Source organism: Melanotaenia boesemani, chromosome 4 (genome assembly GCF_017639745.1).
Source record: "Melanotaenia boesemani isolate fMelBoe1 chromosome 4, fMelBoe1.pri, whole genome shotgun sequence".
Classification (NCBI taxonomy): domain Eukaryota; kingdom Metazoa; phylum Chordata; class Actinopteri; order Atheriniformes; family Melanotaeniidae; genus Melanotaenia; species Melanotaenia boesemani.
Genome location: NC_055685.1, coordinates 23591258 through 23616979, shown reverse-complemented (window position 1 = coordinate 23616979; position 25722 = coordinate 23591258). Strand labels below are relative to the sequence as shown.

The 25722-nt window shown below is 38.2% G+C and overlaps 1 protein-coding gene across 1 annotated transcript in view; it reads right to left on the bottom strand.

Moving 5' to 3' along the window:
* Positions 1 to 13615, bottom strand: part of LOC121638698 (vasorin-like) — a 29904-nt gene extending 16289 nt beyond the window's left edge. Inside the window, exon 1 of the mRNA XM_041983632.1 lies at positions 13377 to 13615. The gene's annotated coding sequence lies outside the window, so the exon portion shown is untranslated. The remainder of the gene's footprint in view (positions 1 to 13376) is intronic.
* Between the last annotated feature and the right edge of the window lie 12107 nt (positions 13616 to 25722).

Genomic DNA, 25722 nt, shown 5'->3' with positions numbered 1-25722 from the left:
CGGAACATTTATGTCTAAAGAAAGTTTATCCTGCTCTAGCTGAAAAATGTGTCATTGCCAGAAAAAAATAATCTTTCAACGTTACAGAACCTAGACTGACAAATTTCCCCCAAACATTTCCCCACAGCATGTTTACTGAAACTCATGAAGCTTGAATCGAGACTGATGACATCATACATAAACACACACACACAAGTCAGAATGCTTATCTCTCCTACAGAACATTAATCATGACAGAAGCCAGACTCTCACCCTGCTTGGCACTTGCTATACTAATTATCATAATTCACTTTGTTATAAAAAAATAAAGAAATTTAAAAAGAAAAAAAAAGAGAACGTTGTTGGGCTGCACTGCTGTTGTGGTTAGGGGTGTTAGAAAGTTTGATTTCAATCATGACTCAGGCCTCTCTGTTTAGAGTTTACACGTACTCTCAGGTTTTCTTCTGTAGTCCAAAGAACATGCATGTAAAGTTTGCTAATTCTAAAATGACCCTAAGAGGGAGGCTGCATGGTTGTTTGTTTCTGTGATGGGAGGCTAATTCCCCGGCAACCCTGATTTTGATGTGGTGGGCATGTAGAATGAATGAAATGTTCTAGAAATTATTTAGTCTCTTAAGGTTAAAGGTCATGCTAACACTGCCTGCATTACACTGTTTCTTTTTTTTGTCTCTGTTCGGACGCGATGGAGGTTCAACTGGAAACTACACAAAGTGCAGAGTGGCTGTTTAGTCAGAGAAAACTCAACAGATTTAGGCTGAATACCATTTTTTCCCCTTAGCCCTCCCCCTATGTTTTGGGCGTTCACTTTAGGGAAAGGCCCATCTCGATTTTCTTTTGAATGAAGTGGAAGGGGTAAGGGTGAGGGCCACACAACCCTCCAAACGAAGACAACCCAGGACAGCACTTCAAACGAAGGGGTATAAAAATTTCCTGACGGACACCACAGGTGTGTCCCAATTTGGGGTCTGCACACTTAGAAGTGCAGATTTGTGATGCATCCTTCGCGGCCTCTTTTCTCTCAGAATTCATTGCGCAAAGACGGGGGCTGAATGAACAACCGAGGTCAGAAGAGTATGTTTTAGGTTTTAATAAAGTTTTGTTTAAAAAAAAAAAAAAAAGGAGTACTTTTTTTAAACTACACTTTAGAGGAAATATTACAAAACCAAGTACATTAAAAGCATGTTTGTTAAACTGTTACATTAAAATTCTGTAATATTTTATATTTATGGATTTTTAAAGTGTTAATGAAGTGTGTACCGGCTGGAAAACAACACAGCCTTACTGTCGGTGTTACTGGTCGGTGTTAACGTTCACTGAAGTGTCCTGTGAGCAATTTCAGAGGTTAAAGTGATTCAACGTCCTGTGTTGTTGCAATGGGAAATTCTTGTTGGCTAGGTAGGCTGCCCCATTTCATGAACGTTAAGCGGAATTCGAAGTGTGTAGACTACAGATGACACTCTGTAGCCTACGCAGTCTGCACACTTCGAAGGGTGGAGACCCTGAATTGGGACACACCTCATGTACAATGGCAAAAATGGTGACAGAAGGAAGACAGAGCACTCAAATATATATTCAGCATCAGTAAGGATGTAAAAAATATTTTAAAATTGTGTTCAATCTTGTGGCCATTTATTTATGATATCATTCATATCAAAACCGCTAATTTAGCTTTAACTGATAATCAATAATGTTCATTAATATTAGCATTAGCTAGTTTGCTAATGTCGCTAACAGTTGTCAGCATAGCATAGATTGTGTATCATAACAATATAACGTCTTCTTTCGTTTATTCATCTTATAGAAGAAAAACGCAAAAATATGCCAACAGCCCAGGCAACTGAAATGATACAGCATTGTTTGTTGCCATTAGTTTGTTGCCATTCGGTTGTCATAGATACCTGTCGCTTCATCTGACGCAGCAAGTCGCAACGACTTATGATGATAAATGACGGTAACGTTGGGGTACCTCGTTTCCTAGGGGAATGTTTTCACCACTCACCACACAGGGGCAAGGGGTAGAGGAAGGGGAAGGGGTAAAAAAGAGAAATGGGATTTCACCCCAAATTAGTCATAATATCACATTTTAAAGGCAGTAATGACATTGAGCAGCTACAGAAGCTGCTATTTAAAAAGGTTTCTTATTATACATCAAAATTTACATTAAATTGAGTCATTTAGTAAAAATTATTGCTAATAGAAACAGCTAGTTTGTATCTTTCCTTTTTTAAACAACAACCTAATTTGTTCAAGGAGTGTCACAACAATTATTACAGGATGAGATAAAATCATTGGAGCTAAAATTGTGGCTGTTTGGACAACCAGCAGGACTGCTTTTGATGGCCACCACACACAAAAAAAAGTGTTATTACACAGTAAAGTCATTAGCCTGAGCTAAAAATATGAACACTGCATTCAATCACATGATGCAGATAAGAAATACCAGACATCACTGCAGCTACTGGAGAATTATGAATCATGTTGCAATAACTCTTTGGCACTTTAGAAACTCCACTGATGCAACCTTGTCTGTGACAAAGCCCGTCCATTGCTCCTTTTTTATCACAAACACACCATTCCATATGTTTGTAGTTAAATCACAAGGCTCGCTGCACACTGTGTGGTGAAACTGGACTCCGCGGTAAAGACACATGAAGGAATGGCAACGACACGCTCCACTGCAGACCAGGCGCTGACACACGACTCTGAAAAAAGCCTTGGGGGTTTGCAGGGATGTTTGGAGGGAATGTGGAGAAAAATGGTGTTGTGTTTATGCTGATGGATGGAGTGTGTATACACACATGCATACTAACGCACCAGGGAAGCAAGCTGAGAGCTCACTGTTAGCATAAATAATGCCCAGAGCATGGGTGATTTGACTATCTGATATATTTTGGAGCCACTTTTATTTAAAAATTGTCATCACAATAAAAAAGAAAGTAAGAGTCAAACTGAGAGGACATTGAAAACATATAAATAGGATATTTTTTGTTTTCTTTTGTTTTAAACTTCCTACAACAGCTGCATATAATTTGAACATCTGAAGCCCTATTTTTAAAATGAAATTCCTTTTATGGAAGCTAAAATTGGCCAGAGAAAGTTATGTCAAACTTATTTTAATTTGCTTTAAAGATATCTTCTAAATGTGACACTTTCAACAAATCATGGACCATACAGAGACTCTGCTGAATAAAAGAAACATGACTACTAAAACCAAGGTAGTGTTCCTGTGCATTTACGGTTTGGGACAATTTCCTCACATAATATCTAAGTAAACAGACAAGTATGCTTGGAGAGAACAGGGATCTTTCGCATTAGTGAAGGAGACTAAAGATTGTTTATACTTTTACCAAGATATCCACTGGTGTCTATCTCACATGTGAGCACATGTGAAGTCCTCCAAAAACCTGACAGCTTTTCACACTGGTTGAATGCTGATTTATTGAAAGTTAGCACAGCCCAGCTGGGGCTAGAAAGAGATGACAAAAGCTGGTTTCATAAGAAAAAGAATGAAACACCACATAAACTACCATGAGGTAAAGGTCAAAAGCACAGAGAACAAGTTTAATTTTAGTTAGTTTTACACTTTATTTCAGCACAAAGCAGATTTTTGTACAATTTGACTTGTGTCTTTTTAAAAGCAGAGCACAGGTAAAGCACCAATGCAAGTAAAAACAATCTATACCTTAGACATTTCTGAGTTTGCCCCCAAGCAGTAACAAAACACTTTATACACAGAAAATCCATGAAAGTAGGTCCAAGGCTTTAAAGCTTGCCAAAAAGTTTACTTCCTGTGGAGCAGTCACAGCCCATCCACAAGCTTTTTATATTAGACTACAAGAGGCCAATCTACTTGATTCTTAGCATATTTAAAATGATTTGCCTTTTTCATTTCATTTCAAATGTTATTTTCTTTTTAGACATTTAAGATCCCAGCTGGGGCTCCCAATATTGTTTCTAAGTTTAGACGCATTTAGCAAACATTAGCTCAACACTGTTCCACAGGTCCTGATCAGACCAAGACCACATCTGCAATGAATTAGCTTTGTCTTTAACATGCAGTAACTGTAAGCACATTGTGCAGGAGCATGGTTGGAACAAAGGACTGTACAGCATTTTTATTTTATTATTATTTTATTCACTTGTTTTTCTAACTAATTATCAAAGTATTGAGCATACGTTTCCAGTGTAGACCACACCGACTCACCAGCTTTATAGGTTATACTATGTCTGTTGTTTTTTGCTTATTTAACTGTCATGTCTGCAAATCCTCCAGCACTGACTCACAGCAATCTATAGGAACAATCCTTTCTGCCAAATTTATTCTACATGACAAATTTCAATATTCTTGGCTCTGTTTCTGTTCTCCCATTGGTTTCAAATATAAGGGGTCCAGCTGGATATAGATGAAGTCACATGTTTTGATGACCCAATCACTGCAGTAGTTGTTTAAGAGCATTTGCTTTAAAACTCCCTTGCCTTCACTGGATTCCTTGCTGGATTTGGCACCATCTGAGACCTCTCCAAAGAAAAATAAAAAAACAACATGAAAAGAAAATAATAATAAAAACATTGTATATGCATGTATTTTGGGGGGGAAACATGAATTCTTCTATAATAAAGTTAATATTTCACAGTGCAGCCATTGATCAAGCACACATATCTATCCATTTGAATAATAGTTGCAGTTAAATTTTGATGAGCATGATTGAATTGTGACCTACCCATCAAAATCAATCAAGACTCAAAAAAGATGTAATAAGTTAATTTTATGTTTGAGTCTGAGAATGCTCCATCAATTCCTGCTACCTTAATGAGTCTAATTTATCTCATCTGTTTTACTGACAGCAGTGTGGTGTGTTTTGGCCTCATCAGAGGTATGGAGTAACATTTCTGTAGTTGTCTGACCCGCTGACTGCTTGTTTTGGACTTGTAGTGGTCTGTCTGTATTTATGGAGTGTGTTGCTTTAGCCAGCAGCAATTGCTAATGCACTGATACCAAGCACATTGCTGACAGAAATTAATAAATACTGTCTCAGTTTTAGAACTGTGAAAGAAAAACTGATAGGTAGCTGAGTCCTTAAAAAATATTTTGGCTTCAGAGACGACAGACTTTGGCTACACAGATGAAAATGTGTATTTTTGTGGAAATAGATTATGGCACAGAATCAGTTCTTCCTGAAAAGGGTTTGCTGAATTTTATTTATTTTCTGGTTTTTGCAATGGTGTGAATCCTAAGTCAAATAATTTCAATTTTCCATTGGCATATTTTATTTATTTATTGTGTGTTTGGGGGGGGGGTATGTTGGTTGCCTTAATGTCTGAATTTGGCTTTTATAGAGCATATAAAAAAATGTTCCCCATCTATGTTTTCTACCAGTTTTTCAGCACAATCTTAACATGATTTAATCATTTTCTTTCCACTTTAACTGGCTTCATTAACATATTGGGCCCAAAATACACAAAAATAATAAAATCTTAATCATAAAAATGTTCATATCACAATAAAAATCTACAAACATAACTTTTTTCTGTTTAGTACAAATAATAAAAAAATAACATCAAAAGAAACCGCACCTGTCCATCCCAGTGTTACAATAGGATAAATATTTAAATTTAATAAAGTCAAACTATCATATCTCTGGATCTATATGGTGCGTCAGCATTAAACAAAAACTGGGAGAGAGATTCAGATCTGAACTTTCCAGTGAAGCTTTATCAGGTCATTTAAACAATCTAATTTATTCTACAAATAAAGTTACTTAAAAAATCATGCTAACAGCAACTTAACAAAAAGTAGAGCTGAAATGTCCTCTGGAACGTGCACTAGTCATAATTAAGGATAGCTAGTTAGCTAGCAATATGATAGCTAGTTAAATAGAAATGTTGTGTAAGCCAGAATGATAGTCATCCTTTTAGTTTCCAAATATGATTCCTTACAGTTTGCTTTTCTTCTGAACAAACAGTTTTTTTTCAGAAATTTACAATCCATTACATCTTGTTGGTCTGACAGAACTGTTCTAGTCAAACTTTTAGTACCCTCTCCATCTCTTTGAAGTGGCATTTGGATCCAAATTAAAAATACCACAGACGTGCCCATGACAGCAGCAGCCTGCAACAGGCTCAGCAGGGCAATGATGTTTAAAGTAAGCCTGATGAAAATTATGCATCAAGTCACAAAAGACAATATTAAATCTAATTCTGGATTCAATAATAATTAACAGAAGTTACCACCTTTTACAGAGAAAGCTGGATGTATTTGTCTATGAGTGTGTTTTCTCAATATACCTAATTACTCAGGACAAACTTATATTTAAAGTTGATCATTTATCCTTAAAGAACTTAAAATAATCTATGACCTGCTGATGCAAACCTGAGAGAAGTTTTACACATATAAATTTCTTGGTAAGGTTATTTTCAGCTTTCTGCTCATTTGAATATTCTAAATCTGTTTTAAAATGCACTTAAATCTACAATGTGATCCACAAACAAGCACAATTGTCCTGCCTTTGCTGTGTTTTGCTTATAAATCAGACAAGCTCTTTGACTTTAAGAAACCCTTTCACAGCAGCTACATTTGGATACTTGTAACTATAGGGATCATTTGCTCTGCCCTTTTGATCTTTTTCCTTGTTTCCTGACACGTTATCACTCCTTGTAAAACAGTAATACCACTGAGGAAAGAATAAAGTCAAGTATGCTGCAGATTAGACATTTCTTAACAGGCAAAATAACAAGTTAATTATGCTTTTCTTTTTTAAAAGTTAAAGAAACAAATTCATTGAGTGTTTAAAAAGCACACTCTCCACAAAAGCTATATATTAACATTTAATGAATGACTCTTATCTGAATAAAAATATGATGTATTCTGCATGCTCCAATTCTACTCTAACTTTGATGAAAATGAGCTTTTTCAGCTGTTTTATCACCTACCTATTTTTTCTTGTTGTCATCAGACAGTGTGCTTCAGGTTAAATGTAAACACGGAGACTCAAAGTGTACTTGAAGTTTTGCCACTTCTTGTATTATTCTTATTTTATTTAGATAATCTGGATTGTAAGTTTGACTCTGATTCAAAACTCCCTCTGTACATGTTTGTGCCTGTGTTTCTTCTGCTTCATCACGTTCTCGCCCTGCTCTGTGGGTTGACTGGTTCACCTTTTGACTCCTGACCTTTAAATCCTCCCCTACAAGCTGCATAGAGGCCTCCAAGAAGGACTCTGAGTGTGCACATGTGTGTGTTTGAGTGTGACTGGTGGAGAAGAAGAGTTTATGCAAAACATCAAACTGTTTAAAGGTGCAGTATGACAGCAGATAATACAATATCCTCGCTCCCCTTAAAAGCCACCATAATCTAGAAGTGATATTTTTCTCTTCTTGACACATCATGAGTTAGTGTGGATGGGTCAGTGTGCATAACACTGAACCTCCCAGCACCAGTGTGACAGAAGACTGCATGAGGGACTGTGTCAGTTAAATAATGAGCCACACAGAGTTACAACATAGCACAGTATGGCACAGCTGAATGAACAAAAACTGCTCCCAAATCTCTGGAAAGTAAACTTAGGACTATTCTTTAGCAAACTCAAGATAATCTTTATTTTCATAAACTTTTAATGTGTGTGGAATTTGTTAAAAAACAAGTGTTTCACTTAAAGCTTTTGCTTATATATTTGCTCTGTTGCACAAATTCTGTTAGTCCATTAAATGTGTTCAATTAACACAAGCTGTCAAAAAGCAATGAATCTAACAATCAGTCACTTTCATCCTCTGACATTTGAAATGGATGAATCTTCGCTTTGTTCATTTCTGGTACTACTAGCTACCAGTAAACAAGCTGGTCTTAATGATCTACATTTATGTTGTTTTATAGCCTCCTATCGCAGCGATGAGTGAAATCTAAATGTAGCCATTTCTTCACAATAATTATCACATCTCTATTTGGCACAACTAAACTTTTATTCAGATTCACAACAAACTGGTGTTTGCGTCAATTTTGTGAAATTTAATATGCAAGATTTGAAAGTGGTTGTGCTAAGATAACTTTTGATCCTTTTTTTCTGATAAAAATCTACAAAAATATGTTATTGTTCACTTCAGCTATTGTTTATTAAAGACAAGATTAAATCCAGAGCAAACAACACCTGAGGAGAGTTAACAGCACACAGAGACGTCCCTTCTGATCATCTTGAGACAGTTATTAGTTCTAGACTATGACTTTGGCTCTTTTGGTTTAAGTTGTTCACCTTTAAAGACTTATGCTGTGATAAAAGAGTCAAAATTCAGATTAGAAGTCAGTCAGAAGAAAGTTTATACTTATTATAATACTGGAAGTATTATCCCTGTCGAAGCCAGCTGATTGGCCAATAATAGGCCAGCAGAGGTTACTGAGGCAGGGGTAAAAATTAAAGCTGCATCTCACTGAGTTTAGTAAATCTAACACAGTAGCTCAGATTGTTTTACTGTTTCAGCTGAACATTAGCACGTCTAGACTGGCTATCACACATGATCATCAGCCTGTTTAAGCTGGCAACTAGCATGCCAAGGCTAGCAGCCAACTCAGCTTTCAGCAGCTTTGTTTACTAATATGCTGAAGCTAGATTAACCAGTCAAGTTGGTCTTCTTCTTATATTGAGATTGCACAATACATTACTGCTGCAAACTGCTGCTGCTGCCACCATGAACTTCACATTAATTACTAGATTTCTTTTGCTATTTTATTAGTTACTGAATGATTGCCACACAAAGCTACAGATCGCACTCCCAACTCATCCCATACTGGGCTGAACTGAACCATTGCCTTCTAACATGCTGGGGAAAACATTTACATCATTTTTAACACTCTGGGAACTCAGCTATAGTTGCATTTTGCCAAATGAGAATCTAAAGTGAGACCTAATAAAATCACCCACTAGGAGAGCTGTGTTCAAGCCCTGTGACTGGATCACAGGTGCCCTTTACTGATTTCCCTAAATTTTCATGTCATGTTGGTTTAGCCATCAATATTACTTCATTTGTTTTTTTGGAGCTCATGACTGGACTAGCTTTACTTCCACAGAACATCACCTTCTTAACTCAAGATTATTCCTATAAAAAGAAGATCAAATATTAGACTTTGTTGATATACCGTGACATCCAGTCAATTTTAAAACAAAATCTTACACTTACACACACACACACACGCACACACACACTCTCTCTCTCTCTGTTTGTCAAACTGCATCTCTTCTTACCTCTTGTACCTTTGAATTGTTCAAAATTTCTTAGGTTCAGACTCCGTGCTTTGAAGTGCTTTGTGAGGCCCTGCAACCCCCCCACTTACAATGTGTGTGCATCTGTGTTTGCAGGGGACTGTTGAATAGAGGAAAAAAATGCGGCAGATGTGTGTACATCCAGACTGTGTGTCCTTAGGATAAAGGGGGGTTAAGAAAAGGGGGATGGAAGGGTTTACTTGGATTTATTACAACCTCTCCCTCCTATATTGCCATACACACAGACACAAACACCCTCAAGTAGTAGTACGGCTGCTGTCGATGGATTGGTGTGTGCTGTGTTATTTCTGTGTTACCTCAGAAAGATTAGTAATTTTTTCATAAAAAAATAATAATAAAAAATAAACTTTCCTTACATACAGTGCCATCCCTGCTTCTCTTAGCTGTCACACAGGAAGAAAAACATCTGATATCTGGTTTGACTTTCATATTCCTAGATAAATATATATTTTTATGTTTTTTGAAAGCTTAATTATTTCTGTAATCTCACACTGGAATTTCTGCATTGGCTAATCTGACCATAGATCAGCCTTTGGAGGCATCTTTCTCTCCTGGTGTCTCCTGGTACCACAGAGGAATGTTACAAGGAATATGTTTGCCACACTCTCTCTTCGTACTGAGCCACTGTGTTTATACAACACCCTGTGAGGATGATGGGGGGAGGTGCTTAAGGACACGCTTCATGGGTTAGTAAAGAAGTAACAACCCCTAAACCATGCTTGGGGGCGTAGAAGGGATGAAGCAGGGTGGGAGCTCTAGGAAAGTAGAGGTTCCCCTCAGGTGAGCATGTTAAGTCTTAACCTGCTGTATGATGTTTAGGTCTAAACCTTCTCCAATGTCAAGGAAGCTTGTAAAGATGTAAGGTAGGCTGTTTTATGGCGTGGAAAACAGAAACCAAATTTAGCTTCATCTAAGCTCATTTACACCACACTATATTCAGTAAATCCATGTAAATACTGCTCTCAGGCAGAATAATCAGCAGAGGACAATATCAACAATCCTTGTTCACACCTCTACAGCAATCTAGCTTTCCTTTGTCGTAGGCCGTTGAAAATGTGACTGGAGTCAAACTTCCACTGACATCTCTACACACGTCTAACAATAAATGTTTCAGATCAGTTGTACCAAATAAGATAGAAACATGCATCTGTCTGCTAAAGAAGCGGATGGAACAAATTTTGAGAGCAATAATGACTAAACTGAGCAGAATGATTTATCAGCAGTCGGAGGCTCGATGCTGGATGTCTGCTCCAGCTGCGAGGTCCCTGCTTCCTTAAACGTTCCCAAATGAGATGACAAACAGCTTAGTCTACCCCACCTATACAACTGCACAGTGGAAATATGGAGATATTGTGATTTATTATATCTTTTTATAAATGGCTTGAGCTCTAAAACAGAAATCGAGACTCCAGAAAAGAAAAAAGTCACGCTTTAATGTATGGCTGAGGTTAAGAAATAGCATACAGATCATTTTTTTAAACTTCATTTTTCCCGTTCAAAGCTACTGTGTATAGATTTAATAATAATAATAAAAAAAAAAAACAACACATTCTTTTGTGTTTGCAGAAAAATAAAACACTTCCAGTAATATGCGCCTCTAATAAAGTCATTAGCACAACTGATCTCTGGACAGTGTCCATGAATCAGATACAGATGCTCTGGAATCCTCACATGCAGCACGCAGCATGCCAGGCACTTTCTCACAACTTCAAATGCTCTGCTCAGATTAAGTAAGGAAAGGTAAGAGAATTAAAATGAAAGTGGCAGGACAGGGTTCAGAATAGGAGCTGCAATCATGTAGCCTGTTTGTGATCTGACTATAACTACAACTTAAGCTATTGCTTGAGTTTTCAGACAATTTGTGTGATAGTCCGCTCCCCTACTACTGCAACTACACCCTGGACAGGTCGCCAGGCCAACACAGACAGTAGCAGCGAGAAGCTTCCAGTGGGAATATTAAAAATAACATCTTAAAACTAAAATGGAAAGAAGACAAAAGAGCACAAGGATGAGGTGAGGCTGGAAATAAGTGATTTAAAAAAAAAAGTCATGTGAAACATAGTATTTGCAGTACAGAAAAGTACACAAAGAAAGAAATAGAAGCGAAGCAGAAATGGCCTGGAAAAGTAGAGAAAAGTAGAGAAGGGAGACACTTTTTATCTGTAAAAAAACAAGAAGAACTTTGATGGTTGGTGGTTGGCATCAGTGCTTAAAAAGTTATAATAATAATAAAAATCTTTTTAGCCTGTGATACAGTGACGAAAATCTGACCTGAAGCAAAGAGTAAGCTTATATATGAGTGGAATGGTGTGTAGAAACAGAGCACCACAGGGGTACACTTAAAACCCAAATAGAGGAGGGGCTTTTAGTTGGTGTGGCTGATAACGATTGAAATCTCTCTCTCACACACACACATACACAAATACACTTGCCAATCCAGAACTTTATCCTCTTCACCTTGTACCTCTTAACTTCCCTCATGGGGTTATTAACTCCCTGATTGGTGAACTTTCCTTCAGGTTTCATCCTGTTTAGTTGTCATGGTGGCATGACCTAAACACTTATTAGCTGACCCTTGGGATTAGTCCAACTTTGAAAAGAGGGGGAGAGTTTGGGTTAAGCCTTCACCTCGAGGTGCTGGCTGCAGCATCTCCCAAAAACCTTAATTAAATTGCTGAGCCACCGAAGCAGGAATGTTTGCTTTGCTCTCCCTCTCTACCAAACATACTCTGGACCATCCCTCTCGTCTCCACCTTTCTTTGCTTTTCCCATACTCATGCCCCACGCTGAGTTAGTTTTAGTGCCTCAAACTCCTCTCAGAGCAGACAGTGAAGGTGGCAAGTTGCAAGGTAAAAGCAACAGGTCATGATCTGCATATTCATGTCTAGTTTAATTAAATGAATGGCTTAGCTATGCAACACAGACATTCCTTTGATATTATTCTGATTTACTACCAGTAAAATACCCAGTAAAATCTTATGTTGCTGTAACTATGTAGTTCACGATTATCCAGAAATCAATGTTTCTCATAAATAAGAAGTGTGCAGGCAAAAACAACTAAAACTAATTTGTGTTTAAAAAAAAAAGTATTCGTTTTTAATCACTCAAGTGGTAGAAACACTAAAATTACCCGTAACGTTTTCCAGAACCCATAGTGACATGTTCAGTTTCATTGTTTTGTGATAAAATACAAATAAATTTAGTTTAAAGATATGAAAAGAATCAACTAATCAACTAATACATTGGGCAAAGATTCAAAAGTATGGATATAGTGATCAACAAACAAATATAAGCAGGAATTCCTTCTAAAAAAATATCCTAGTTTGAGGTTTTTTAATATTTCTGGAGTATTTATGATGTCACTTAGCTGTCAAGATGTCACAATATTGGACAACCATCCAAATTTACAACTATACAGGCTGAAATGTATTCAGATGCAAAGCAATATACAACTTACGTATTTTAAAGTCAAACTACATAAAGTCAAAAAATGTCTTAACTGCTGGGGGCCACAAACTTATCACGCTGATAAAAACTTCCAAATGAGGTGATAACAAACAGTCTGAGGGGGGATTTAAGCTGTGGAGGGACAGATGACGACCTCTAGTCCTCAGCATTCGACACTAATGCGATCTGAAGAAGCGATAAATATAAAAGATAATCTTGTTTCCACAAATCTCTGCAGGAAACTCTGCTATCGGTATCTGTCTTATTCGCGCGCCCCACTGAGCGCGTCTGTTCCGCGGATCCTGACCGAGATGCTGACCCGTGGCCCCGGTGGAGGAATGCAAGCACACACTGACAAAGTCACTTCCCCGGAGGGAACGCTTTGACATGTGAAGCAGGCTGGGTAAAGGCACGAGGAGCCGACGCTGGATCGGTTTTCAGATCCTCTCAGAGCGGTGGAGAATAGCTGGTTAAGTCTCGATCTAATCGATATTACAGAATCTGAAAGATTCCATATATTTACAGGATCTTTCGACTGCTATACAAGTTTGGGAAACTTCATTGATTTCAAATAACGAACCCCAGTTACCCTGCCGCTCAAATGCAGGAAAGTCGCCCTGATCGTTTCAAAATTACATTAAAAGCGCACGAGAAGCTTACCTTGGCAAAGTAATCCAGATTCCAAGGGAGTGCGTTCAAGCAGCCTCTGTCCAAGTGCACCAATTTATTAGTGTGTCTGCGGATGCAAAATGTGAAAACTAAAAATAAACAGTAAGGAAAACACTTCGTCTTTGAACGCACAGTTGAGTTTGCGTTCACGCAAAGTTCAACTTAAAAAATGTGTATCACTACAGCGCACCCGCTCTGCTTGGAGACTCAGGTCCAGGCTTTAAGAGCGCACAGACTTTTCAACAATAGTGCTCGTTGAAGTTAAGAAGGCGAGCACTTAAACAAGCTGGGAAGTGGGAGGTACAGTCCGGAGGTGGGGCGCACAGCGACGCGCGTCCCCGACACAGACTACACCTGCAAAAAATAAAAAATAAAAAAAAAAAAAATTAAACGAAAAAAATCTCAAGAAAATGAACTTGTCTTCCTCTTCGTACACATTTTGAGTTCTGATATACAGTTCTGTCACTGAAGTGTAATATAGCCGAAATGGCACCTTTTTGGTGTAGTACATCAAGCTTACAGCATTTAAACAGACCTGAGTTTCTGTCTGTTACATTTATCCACCTCTTTCTGAGGGAAATGTCAGGTTTTAATCTTCTAAATGCATCTTTTTTTAAAAATAAAGAATATGGGAGTATTGGTAATATATTATAGAAGTGTATTGAGAAACAAAGGCACCAACCCATCTAAAAAAAAAAAAAAAGTAGGGATGGAGCCATGTTTACCACCGTTTATCAGCCCTGGGTCTTCTTTGTTGCATCTTGCATGTCTTGATGCTCCACATATTTTTATCTGGTGAATAATCTGGACTAAAGGCAGGTCAGTCAAATTCTTGTACTCTACTATTCTACTATTAAGCCATGCCATTGGGGTAGATGAAGTATAGAATTAACTTGATGAAATATGCAAAACCTTCCCTGCATAAATATGTCTTCTGGATAGGAGGATGCTGCTCTAAGACACGTGTTGGGGGTAACGATATTATTTTTTGGGTAATGAAGTAAAGTAGTGCATTACACTTAAAATGTAACGAAATTACTTTGCTGGACTACAGTAACGTGTTTTTCTGTGTTACTTAAGCCGTGTTTGCCTATGTGTAAAGTTCTGATCTGTTTTAAGTGGTTTGCACATGCTCCTGCGTTGCCAAAGAGATCGATTTGTATGACGTAGCTGATTGTGCCTCAAATATGGAGCTGGAGATGGACCGGCTTTTGGTCAGTGGTGATATTCGCATTATTTTTAGTTCAGTCCAGTTTCAGTCCAAAGTTGTGGCGAAAGATCCTGCTCGCCGATCAGGGGAAGGAGGCCTTCAGCAGCTGACCCTCTTGAACAAGTAGAGCTTTTTTCAACATTTCCCGGAGCTCAGCAGCCGGTAAGACAGAAATTAACTAGCTAGTTGCAGGGTTCATTGTAGGAACATGCTCCCCCTGTCGACTATTGAATCACCCAGGTTTAGAAAAATACTAGATAAAATGATGAGATAAGTGTGGCCATTTCTTCCCACAGACAGGGATGTTGTTCTTATGGTTTTAAAGCCATTTTGTTTACAATATAAAGTAAACACTATGCAGACAGGCAGTGATGATTCGGCTGTGATGTTTGTCCATGTCTACACAGTGAATTAAGAAATGGTAAAGTAATAAGTAGTGACGTTACTTTTAAAATGCAGCAACGAGTAAAGTAATTTCATTACAATTTAAAGAACCAATGATTAACTAGTAACTAATTACTTTTTTAGAGTAACTACCTCAACACTAAGACCTATACCTTTTAACATTGATGAAACCTTTCCACAGTTGCCAGTGCTCCTCGTGCTACCAGAGACGCAGACTTTTGAAGCCACTGATAGCAAGCCACATACAGTACTCTCTCTCTTCGTAGATTGAACAATGTGGCATTCGTGATTTCTTAAAAGAATTTGAAGTTTCAAATCTTCTGGCTACAAAACTGTTTTCCACCTACCTCAGTCCATTTTAAATGAGCTTTGTTTCAAAGACAGTGGAGTTTCTGGATTATGCTCACATATGGCTTCTTCTTCGCACAATAGCGCTTTAACCTGTTTTGTGGATGGCGCAGTGAACTGTGTTCACAGACAGGGATTTTGGAAAGAGTTCCTAAGCCATTACAATGATTTCTATGACAGAATAATACTTGTTTTTAATACACTGCTGCAGACATTTAATAATAATTTTCAACCATGTCCCTTTGGCAAAGATGTCCCTAAAAGTATCAAAAACGTTCAGTAGATGATAGAAAATCCTAATTCTTTGTAATTTTATGTTGAGAAACACAGTTCAGAAAATGCTCCACAATATCTTTGCAGATTGGGTACATGGGTACAACTTACATATTTTACAGTTCATAGGCTGAATTCTTTTTATGCTACCTGAACACTAAATATTTGCGGGGCATTTCACAGCTTACCACTAAGGACTGTAACACTTTCATACTTTGGACATGTTGACAAAGGTGTCTTAAGCATGTTTTCCATAGAAAGTGGTCAGTAAAAAGTCAACAAAATCTCTCAGACCCTATTTACACAACAATGCTAAGACAGTAAAAGGCTAAAATTTTGCTGAGTTCTGACCTCTCGTTTCCACGGTAATAGGGAGGATAAAACCGCAAAGGTTTTGACAACGGCCTCTAGAGTGAAATTTTGTTTCAACGCAAGGCAAATTCTGTCTGCAAACTGTAACTGGAATCTTTTGCCGACCATGATATCTTTCACATAATCTTGCACTTGTACTATCAGACCCTCCTTTACCCACAAACAGCACAACAACAATGGCTGACCTCCTTGTCATGCTTGTGATGCTGTATCTTTTTAATTTATTTTATCTGTTGAAGCAAAACCTGTTTCTGGTAGAGTATTTATGCCGTCAGTGAAGACGCATAGGTTACATGCACCAGGTAACTAGCGGCTGACATGTAAAGCTTGTTACATACTCTGCGAGAAGCGTTCTTGTTCTTGAGGCTGCAAGAACAAGAAAAAAGTTGGTATTGGTCCTGTCATTCATACTCGCAAAGCTTTATCCACGATGGGGAGGGGAGAACTGCAGGGGGGATTTCTGTGATTTTATTTGCAATAAACAGCAGACTGGGTTACTTCATATTGAATGAGAACTTTGTCCGTGGCTGGGCTGGGTTGTGGATACGTTGGTGTCTGTGTCTTTAAATCACCACCTCAATCATATGCTCATTAAAACTATCCGTTCGGCCTCACTTCAGTGGAAATACGGAAGCCACAATTTTCCACTCCGTTCTTTCCCGCATTGACAACGCCCACCTCAGATGTCCGGTCTTATTAGGTTTTGATCACACCTGGGTGTGTTGTTTCACAGTTTCACTGCCCACTAGAGGCCTGGCATGCACATTACATTGTTTCTGGTCCTATTTGCAGTTTTCCTGCTGTTTTCATGCTACTGCTGTGTAAGTGCACTTTTTTTTTTTTTAATACGCACAAGAAAAGGTTTTGCTTTTCGCGTAGAAACGCTGTGGTGTAAACTGGGCCTTAGAATAAATCCTTGCACAGTACATGAATTGGTGTGTCTACTTAGACAATGAAAGCTCTGAGACAACCTGAGCATTCACACAGTTCCCCTTATGCCAGCAAATAATTTCAACACCTTGTGTGTGTATTTTACATCTTTTGGTAATGAGTTTATTCCCATGGACTCTATCAACATATTAAGTTTCATTCACAAGTTCTGTTTAACAAAAAGCTGCATTGCCATGTAATAATTCATGTGCGCTAAGTACTAACTACTATTTCAATTTGCGTGGATGCACTGTTGTGCAGGTACAGCGAACTGGCTTATTAGCTCTTTAAAGCCTACATATTTATATTACAGACAAATCGGAATAAAAGTGAGGCACCATGACACTCTCATTACACCTGCTTCTCTCGTTTAAACATCGTCAAACCAGCTGTATTATGAAAGTTCTTCCACCTGTCACATTTTATTTTATATATAGAACAGTCTGCACGTTTACATTTCCATTTTAAGCACATTTATTTATACACAGCCTTGGGAAAGTTGGTGCAGGTGCACCACTAACCAAATACTTCCTCCTGTCAACTAAGCTATAAACGTGCTGTGGATGGAGACAGTAAATTCAAGCGCTGGTCTGTGCTGTGTGTACATTAACACACTGAAACATGAAACTGTCATCCTTTTCAGCAGCTCTCACTAACACTGACAGATAACCATACTCACTGGTTTCTCCCATACCCAAACACAGCTACACAGACAATAATAAACCACCACATAAAGAGATAACCAAACACATGCACGTGAACTGTTGTATTTAAATACATGCATGAGACTTGTTTGAGCGGCTGCATCAGCCTGCTCACAGATGCCAACATGACTGAAACCAAAGAGTCTAAAATAGGCAGGCCAAGACATGCATCAGTACTGTCTGGATGAAATCATAAAACTACTAACAATAAAGGAAACAAGGACAATGTCAGTTTTATAGAGAAAAAAGTTTATTGTTTTGCTTTTTCTTTTCGTTTCCTTTTGATGTGAAGCTACTGCAGCCGGATTTCTGTTCTTTAGTTGTGGAAGTTTGCATGATTTTGATTCATTGTGTTCATCTCAAAACATGCTTCATAGCTAAAGTTGCATATATTTTAAATCAAAACAAAATGATGAACATTTTAGTCATTTCCGGTTTGATTGACCTTTAATAACAACTTTTGATAATTAGGAAAACTGGTGATATTATTCTTTGAAGTTTTACTCTAATGTGACAAAAAGTGGTGATTCTCTGTGAGGTTTGTGGTGACAAACTGGAAAGAAAGGTTTCATTTAAAAGCTCACTTGCAAAATCAAGAAATTGGACTTTTTAAAGGAATGATGTGACATTCAAATACTGAATCTTTCAACAGACGAACACCAGCTACAGTGTGTCGACGCTACAACACAGTCATCAAGGTCAGCTGGACTGTGGGATCAGAGTTGCTTTGTGTTGGGTGCGTTTGTTCCAGCAAGTGTGTGTCTGTGTGAGAAAGAGGAACAGATTTTGACAGGAGTGTGATAAAACAAACACAGCAATCCTGACCCTTCACAGCTATGTTTGATCTGCTGTTTTACAATAAAACACTAAAGTGGGAATTTCTCATGGGAAGAAATCAATATACTATGACCATGTCCGAAGCTGGTTCAGGTGTGAAAACGGTGGTGGAAACTAGGAGACAGGCTTCACCATCACCATGAAACTGCTGTAGTACATACTACAAGGCTGTGGGGGGCGCTATGATGATTAAAAAGTAACACACCAAAGCTAGAACAAGACATCGCGCATGTGCAGATAAAGGCTCACTATATGTTGCAGGCAGTTCACTTGGAAGAAGAGAAGATGGCTGACATTTGTTTGGACTGATGAAGAAGTCAAGCTTCTTTTTTGAGGAACACTGGCCTACGAAGCATAAAAAAATTGAGGAAGGCGTGGATTGAGGCTTGTTCATCACATTGACGTCAGATCCTCCAGTTGTGCGGCTTCGCTGTCCTCACAGAGCACAGACGGTAGAGGACTCCAACCTATCCACCTTGGTACCTGGTTTCAGACATGATCAGTTTCATGGAGGCCAATCCCTGGTTTCATGGGGAAGAAAAAGTGGATTGCTAAAATACTTATGCAGTTTTACTGCAATTTGGCTCCGTGGGGACGGCCTCCAAAATGAAGACCTCATTCTAATAGTCTATTAGCTCAAACACAAAAACAAAGCTTTACCATGCTGTCAAAATTTCACAAAACATTAAGAGTTCTGGTTTATGAGTAATGGTTTGCTTATCAAAATCAGTTTGGTCAGTGTGGTAACTATGGCTTAACCTGAAAAAACCTTTAAATAATATCTTCTTTACTTTTGAGAGGGCTTTCTTACATGATGTTATTAGGTGATCTTGAAGTATTGGGGATATTAAAACCATTAAGTATTAAAAATTTGCATACTTGTTGCAGGATGTCTGTAAACGGACATAACATTCATTATAAGAACTACAAAACGCTTCTGTACTACTGCACAAAGTGGTGTGTAATAGGGTAAGTGTGGATCCTGCTGTGAAAGCACAGAGTGGGAGTGTTTCAGTCAGTGTTTATATGATTCACACAGCCAGGGCTGTGGAAGGCTTGACCCTTCACAGACCTCCCCAACACAGCGGAAATGACTTCTTTCTCTGTACAGCCCTCTCCTTTCGCCTTCAGTCCCTCTCAAACTCCTCAATTTGTAGTTTTAAAGGTATGTAAACAAAAAAAAAAAAACAAAAACAAAGTGGAAGTAGTGTTGCTATGTGCATGTGTTTGCATAGTCTCCAGCATACAGCAAGCTTACATGTGTTAATTTGTGCATATGGAAACCCTTCTGCATGTGCTTGTATTCCATACATTAGCTCCCTGCACAGTGTTTTACAACACTGTAGTAACTGGTTAGGGTCCTTTAATGACGACTGGTACACAGAGAAAAAAAAATGTTGCGGCAGAAAGGAAAACACAAAATAACACAAAGGAATTCAAGCCTGGAGTTACTCTCCCCATGGGAGGCAGTTAGATTCAGTGTTTGGGTTGGAGCCAGGAACTCTAAAGGAAGAGGCTAATGTTTTTTACAATTCCTGTATGTCTGAACTGATCTGTGTTGCTGCCTCCTTCTGATTCTATGGGAATTCTGTTCAATTGGTAATACTATCACTAACCACGTCGTGTGTGTGTGTGTGTGTGTGTGCGCGTACTTCTATCTTGGTATATTAATAGCACTTTTCTCCAGAGACGTTGAGTTGCAACCTGTACTCTGGTACACAACACACATGCACACATTTGTGCATGTGTGTATGCAGAAGGACAGCTTAGGGCAGGGCTACTCAATTCGGTCCTACGAGGGCAGGTTTTCCAGCAGGTTTTCCATGTGTCCCTGCACCAACACACCTGAGTCAAATTAATGTCATTGTGTAGAACCTGATTGGCTGTTAGAACCACCTAATTTGACTCAGGTGTGTTGGTGCAGGGATACATGGAAAACCTGCTGGATTGCGGCCCTCGTAGGACCGAATTGAGTAGCCCTGGCTTTGGGTAACTTTCAGGTCATTTCATTGCATAGAAGCCATTGTACTCCATACTGTATAGCTGCGAGGCACTTATATAGTCTTTAGAAGACTCCTTTATATTAGTATTATGCTTTCTTCTTTCTGTATTCCTCATAGGAAGGTATACAAAGTGAAGACTGTAAACATCATACATTTTATTAACATATCAAAATAAATGCTCTTCCTGAAAGTTAAAATCAGCTGATCTTCCAGAGGTTTTAATACAAAATATGGTAAATGGTCTGTATTTTTATAGCACTTTACTGTACCTGGAATGATAGCCAAAGCACTTCACATTATTCACCCCATTCACACACACATTGTCACGCTCAATCACGACCCATCAGGAGCAATTTGGGGTTAGATGTCTTGCTCAGGGACACCTTGAAATGAACTTGACAGGCTGAGGATCGAACCAGCAACCTTCAGGCTATAAGACAGTCACTCTACCCACTGAGCCACACCACCCTATCCTAAGAAGACTGGAGCAAATAGGGCAGCCAGTTACATCAACACGTAACATAACGCTGGAACATCTACAAAAATCACAAGATATTATATTATATGTTATTTCTCTTGATTGAAATAGCTGTTAATGTTTGACTAATTCAAAAACAATTTTCCTGTCAAGAAATGGACACATGGAGTGACTGCATCCTTGGCAGAAAGCAAAGTCAATCTTGTGATGCTGCTCTCACAACTGCAATCTGAATCAATTGTTCCAGAAATTGTACACACTTCACTCTGCCAGCTCCCTAGTTATGAGACATTAAGCTCACGATCCAAAATTTTACAGAGTTTACAGAAAACATATGTCTTTGCCTTACACATATCAATAAACATTGAACAGAAGGAGTGTCATTTTACAAAAAGGCAGTAATGAAATGTCAACTGAAGAAATAAAAGAAACACATCAAAATATATATTACCACAAAAGATTAATTCAATATGTCTCCCTCCAATAGTTATGAAATAACATTACATTAAAGTGGCAAATTTTTAAGGACAGAAGGGTTGGAGAATGGAGCTAAAAGTTTAAACTTTCAAGTGTCATTGTAGGATTTGGTGGCTGTTTCATTGCTATAATTTAATACAAACTACTTGGTAAAGGTACAGAAAACATGGGTTCTGTTGAAACATTTCAATGATATGTTGCATTAAAATATCTTTTTTATAGACTACTGGCTGTCACGTTCTGTCCCTTTGGTTAAACACACTTAATGTGTTGGACACAATAGACCGGCATCTTATTAAAATGCATTAGACTACTTTGAAATTTTCACAGGAAAAAAAAACCCACATCCACACATTTTCACGTGCATCAGCATAAATACAAAGTTTCTGTTTCGTGCTTGTTTACAGGTTCTTCCAGGGATAAATAACAAAACTCTAAACATTTTGTTGGTAAGCATCAAAGCTGCCATCTGTAAAGTTTGGGGAATGTCGAAAATCTGAAAAGATGTTAATGACCAAATTGCTTGATGCATGCATGGCTTGATTCCAACACAGAAATCTTAGAAAGTCTTTGCATCAAAACCCAGCTATTAGAATAATCTTCCTCTTTCAAGAGCAGTGATGCTGACAGAGGAAAGAAGGGAAGGTTGTAAAAGAAAAAAAGACAACAGAAAGAGTGAGAATGAACAGGAAGGCAAAAGTGATTTAACAGGAGTTTGTAGGTAGAAAAACACAGGAGAATAAGGTAAAGATAAAGACAGTGTGAGATTTAATGATGGACACTGAGTGGGAAGTAGGGAGGAAGGAAAACAACAGGGAAGAAGGAGGGTAACATTGGGCATAGGGAGGGGGATGACACAGTCATGGGAATCCATGTTTGGTCACTGCTCCAGACTCTGCAGTTGTTAGCCTCTTCAGTGTTGTTTTGTTTTCACATAGCCTTTAACCTTGCTGCGTGGACCACAAACAGATGTTAATGATGTTTCTCACTGCAGTTTCTGCTCAAAGTCATCAGTTCTACCACATGTAATGAGCTGTGGTGACACACTTTGTGAGGATGGACGCCACTGCAAAAGAAACGTTGCATTACTAAAAATACAAAAACATTCAGGAAAAAAAAGCTAAAGGGAATGTGCAGTCCAAGAGTAAATGTAATTTTAATAAAGTCAGTTTGCACTACAACAGCATATTCTACAGGCATGAGTACTAAAGCCTGCACACCAACCAGTTCACACACCCCCACCTAATAGACACAGCTGACAGTCAGTGTGGAAACAGGTGGGAATGCATTCCACTCAGCCTGGCTATAGTAACAGTTATCGTATGAAACATATAATTAACAGTCCTTAAATAGTCCCATGTTTTACAATTATAGACAGGTGAAAAAGAGAGAAGTGCCTTAGTAAGGTGCTGCGTTATTACAAGAAGCCACTCTAACTTTAGAGCTCCTGTCACTGATTCTCTTACCAGGATAGTGCTGGTTTATTTCAGTCTAGGGTATTTGTCATGAGTACAGCTAATATGGCTTAGAGATTGTGGGAAACAAAGAATTACATTACATGGCAGACTCTCTTCTCGATAAGAAACGAGACACTAAGTTGTTTGATGTTTAAAAGCAATTGAGACAATACGGTGAATTCATCGCCCAGCCACCTGTCACAATGTCTAACATACAGATAACATGAAAATGAGCTTTTCATAAGCAAGTATTTTTGTTATCAGAACTTCATAAAATTAAACTAAGGTCCAAAAATAAATTAAAATCAAGTTACCCAAAGAAGGACATTCAGTTGTTCTGAGCTCAGGTCTCCTGCTTCTGAGCTCATGATGGTGTGCACACCAGTGTCATTTCAGAAAGTCTTGTGTGAGTATGTTTGTGAAGCACACCTGTATACCACAATGTTTCAGATGTTTATTTTTACTTTTATACTGATGATTTTCAGTTTCTTGTGCGTGTGATGTGGTGCTGTAAAACAAAACACAGCTGTCATGTGATGCTCCCAACACAAAGTTGTAAAGTGTTGTTTCACAATGGCGGCCCCAGGAACATGCAAAATGAGTGTAAGCGTTACATCAAATTAGCCAGATACATGTAGTTTTAAGGTTCAAAACCTATGTAGTATTGCTTTAAATCCTCAAAAAATTAAAATAATTCTCAACACTATTGAGTTTGTAACGTAACGATATCTTTTAATTTACTATAAATATGTAATATTACTCCTTATGTTTTACAAATTATAGCCCAAGCAGTGTATTTTTACATCTGTGCTTGATAATAATGATATTATTTACATTAAAACACATTCACCAAAAAATCAACAAATATTAAATTCATATCACTATTCATCTGTACAGACCACAAGAGCCCTTGTGGTCTGAAAGAAAGACTTTGTACCTCTCTCTCGCTCCACACATTGGCATTATGTTTAGTTGTTTTAATGACAAAAATAAATAATGTTACATCACAATTACACTATAGCTGCTGCAGCTCTGCTCTCTTTGGAGGTTGATAAAGATCCCTGACAAAAATTCAGTGGTCTTTTAAAGTTTTAACAAGCCCTCTTCTGTTTACCAAAGTTTCATATATATTTGTTTGATTCTCACTCTCTCTCTCTCCATATGTATATACATATATATATATATATACATGTAATGACTTATGACAAGTCTTGTGTTTTTGTTGTTGTCTGTGGTTGCATGCGCAGAGGGAGTGGATCACAGTGTGGGGCCTCCAGCCGGGGCTGCCGTTAGTTCTCACAGTCCACAGAGTGACACTTTGACAGGGATCGTGAGAACCTGAGTGGCAGGGGTCCTAATGCTGGACAGAAATTCAACAAAATATAAAGAAAAGGAAAACATATGTGTTCATTGAGATCAAAAGAAAAACTTATTACATAGTAATCTCTATATAAAGCTGCAAACACAATATAGATACATTTTTTTTACCCCTTTTTTCTTTAGATGTTGAATTACCTGTGAACTATCTTCAGATTTTTAAGGGTTATGTATGTGAAAAAAAAATGCTTTTCTAACTAAAGGAAATTAGCTATTATAATATTCTTAGTTTGAGATCCACAGCCTCATTAATTTTTGCTTTTTGCCTTTTCCAGTAACATCTGAACTATCTCCTTGGTTCCCATAACTCAGAACCAGCAGGACATCTGGATTTCTCTCAAGTTCCCACACCTGTCTTCTCTCTCTGGACTGCTCCTTCTGTTCATCACACGACACCAACTCCTCTCTGTCTTTTTCCTTCCATACTTCCAACACTGCAGCTTCTCTATGGTGACAGTGTCTGTGTGATTATTTACAGGCTGATGAATGGAGGGAGACAGTATGAGACCCAGAGCTTGGCCTCTACCCTCCCTCTGTCTGCTACCCCTAAATCACCACCGTGCCTAGCTTACTTTCATATTAATGGCATCTAAGATGTTTGTGTGTGTGAGTGAGAGAGAGAGAGGGAAGAGTGTGTTTGTGTGATAGACACTGACCATAAAACACAATTTACACTGCCTGAACAAAAAAAAAAACAGTCACCACCAAAAAAGAAGGTGGCACACTGTACTATTCCATTAGCCCGCCTTAAGCATTGATTACAGAACGCACACGCTGTGGCATTGTTTCAATAAGCTTCTGTAATGTCACAAGATTTATTTCCATCCAGTGCTGCAGAAATTTTTCAACATCTTGTCCTGATGATGGGAGCGTCAGCAGCAGAAGACTGCAGTCCCGTTGACAGACAGTGTATAGGGACAGATCTTTGAAGTGGAGTGTATGTGTGAGTTCCTGTGAACAAAGCATGGCCCTGTAGTACAATGTGTTTTCTCGGGGTGACAGAGAGGACAGTTGATCTGCAGGGGGCAGAAGAGAGGGTTTACTTTACAGCAACTCTTGGGTCCAGATGAAACCGAGATCAGTAAGTTTAGAGCAAAGTATCTTTAAAGCTAAAAAGAAAAGAAATTGTCAGAGAAGAACAAAAAATGTCCATCTGCTTAAAGACTATATCAGAGCTATGGGGGAGGAAAGATTAAAAATTATTCTAAACATGGATTCTTCCTTTTTTCTTTAACAAATATGTTGCAAACTGTATGTCTGTAGGCATCTTTCTCCAAGCCCAACATTCATGTTCAAGCGTACCTGTTCTCATTTCAAATTTCATTTTATTTTAGCCAAAGTAATTGTTAGTTAGGAAAAACAAATAATTTAACTTTAGCCACATATTTTTAATAAAAACTTCTTATATTCCAGTGTCAAATCAGTACACAAGCTCTTTCATTTTAGGGAAAAGAAAGTAAATCCCC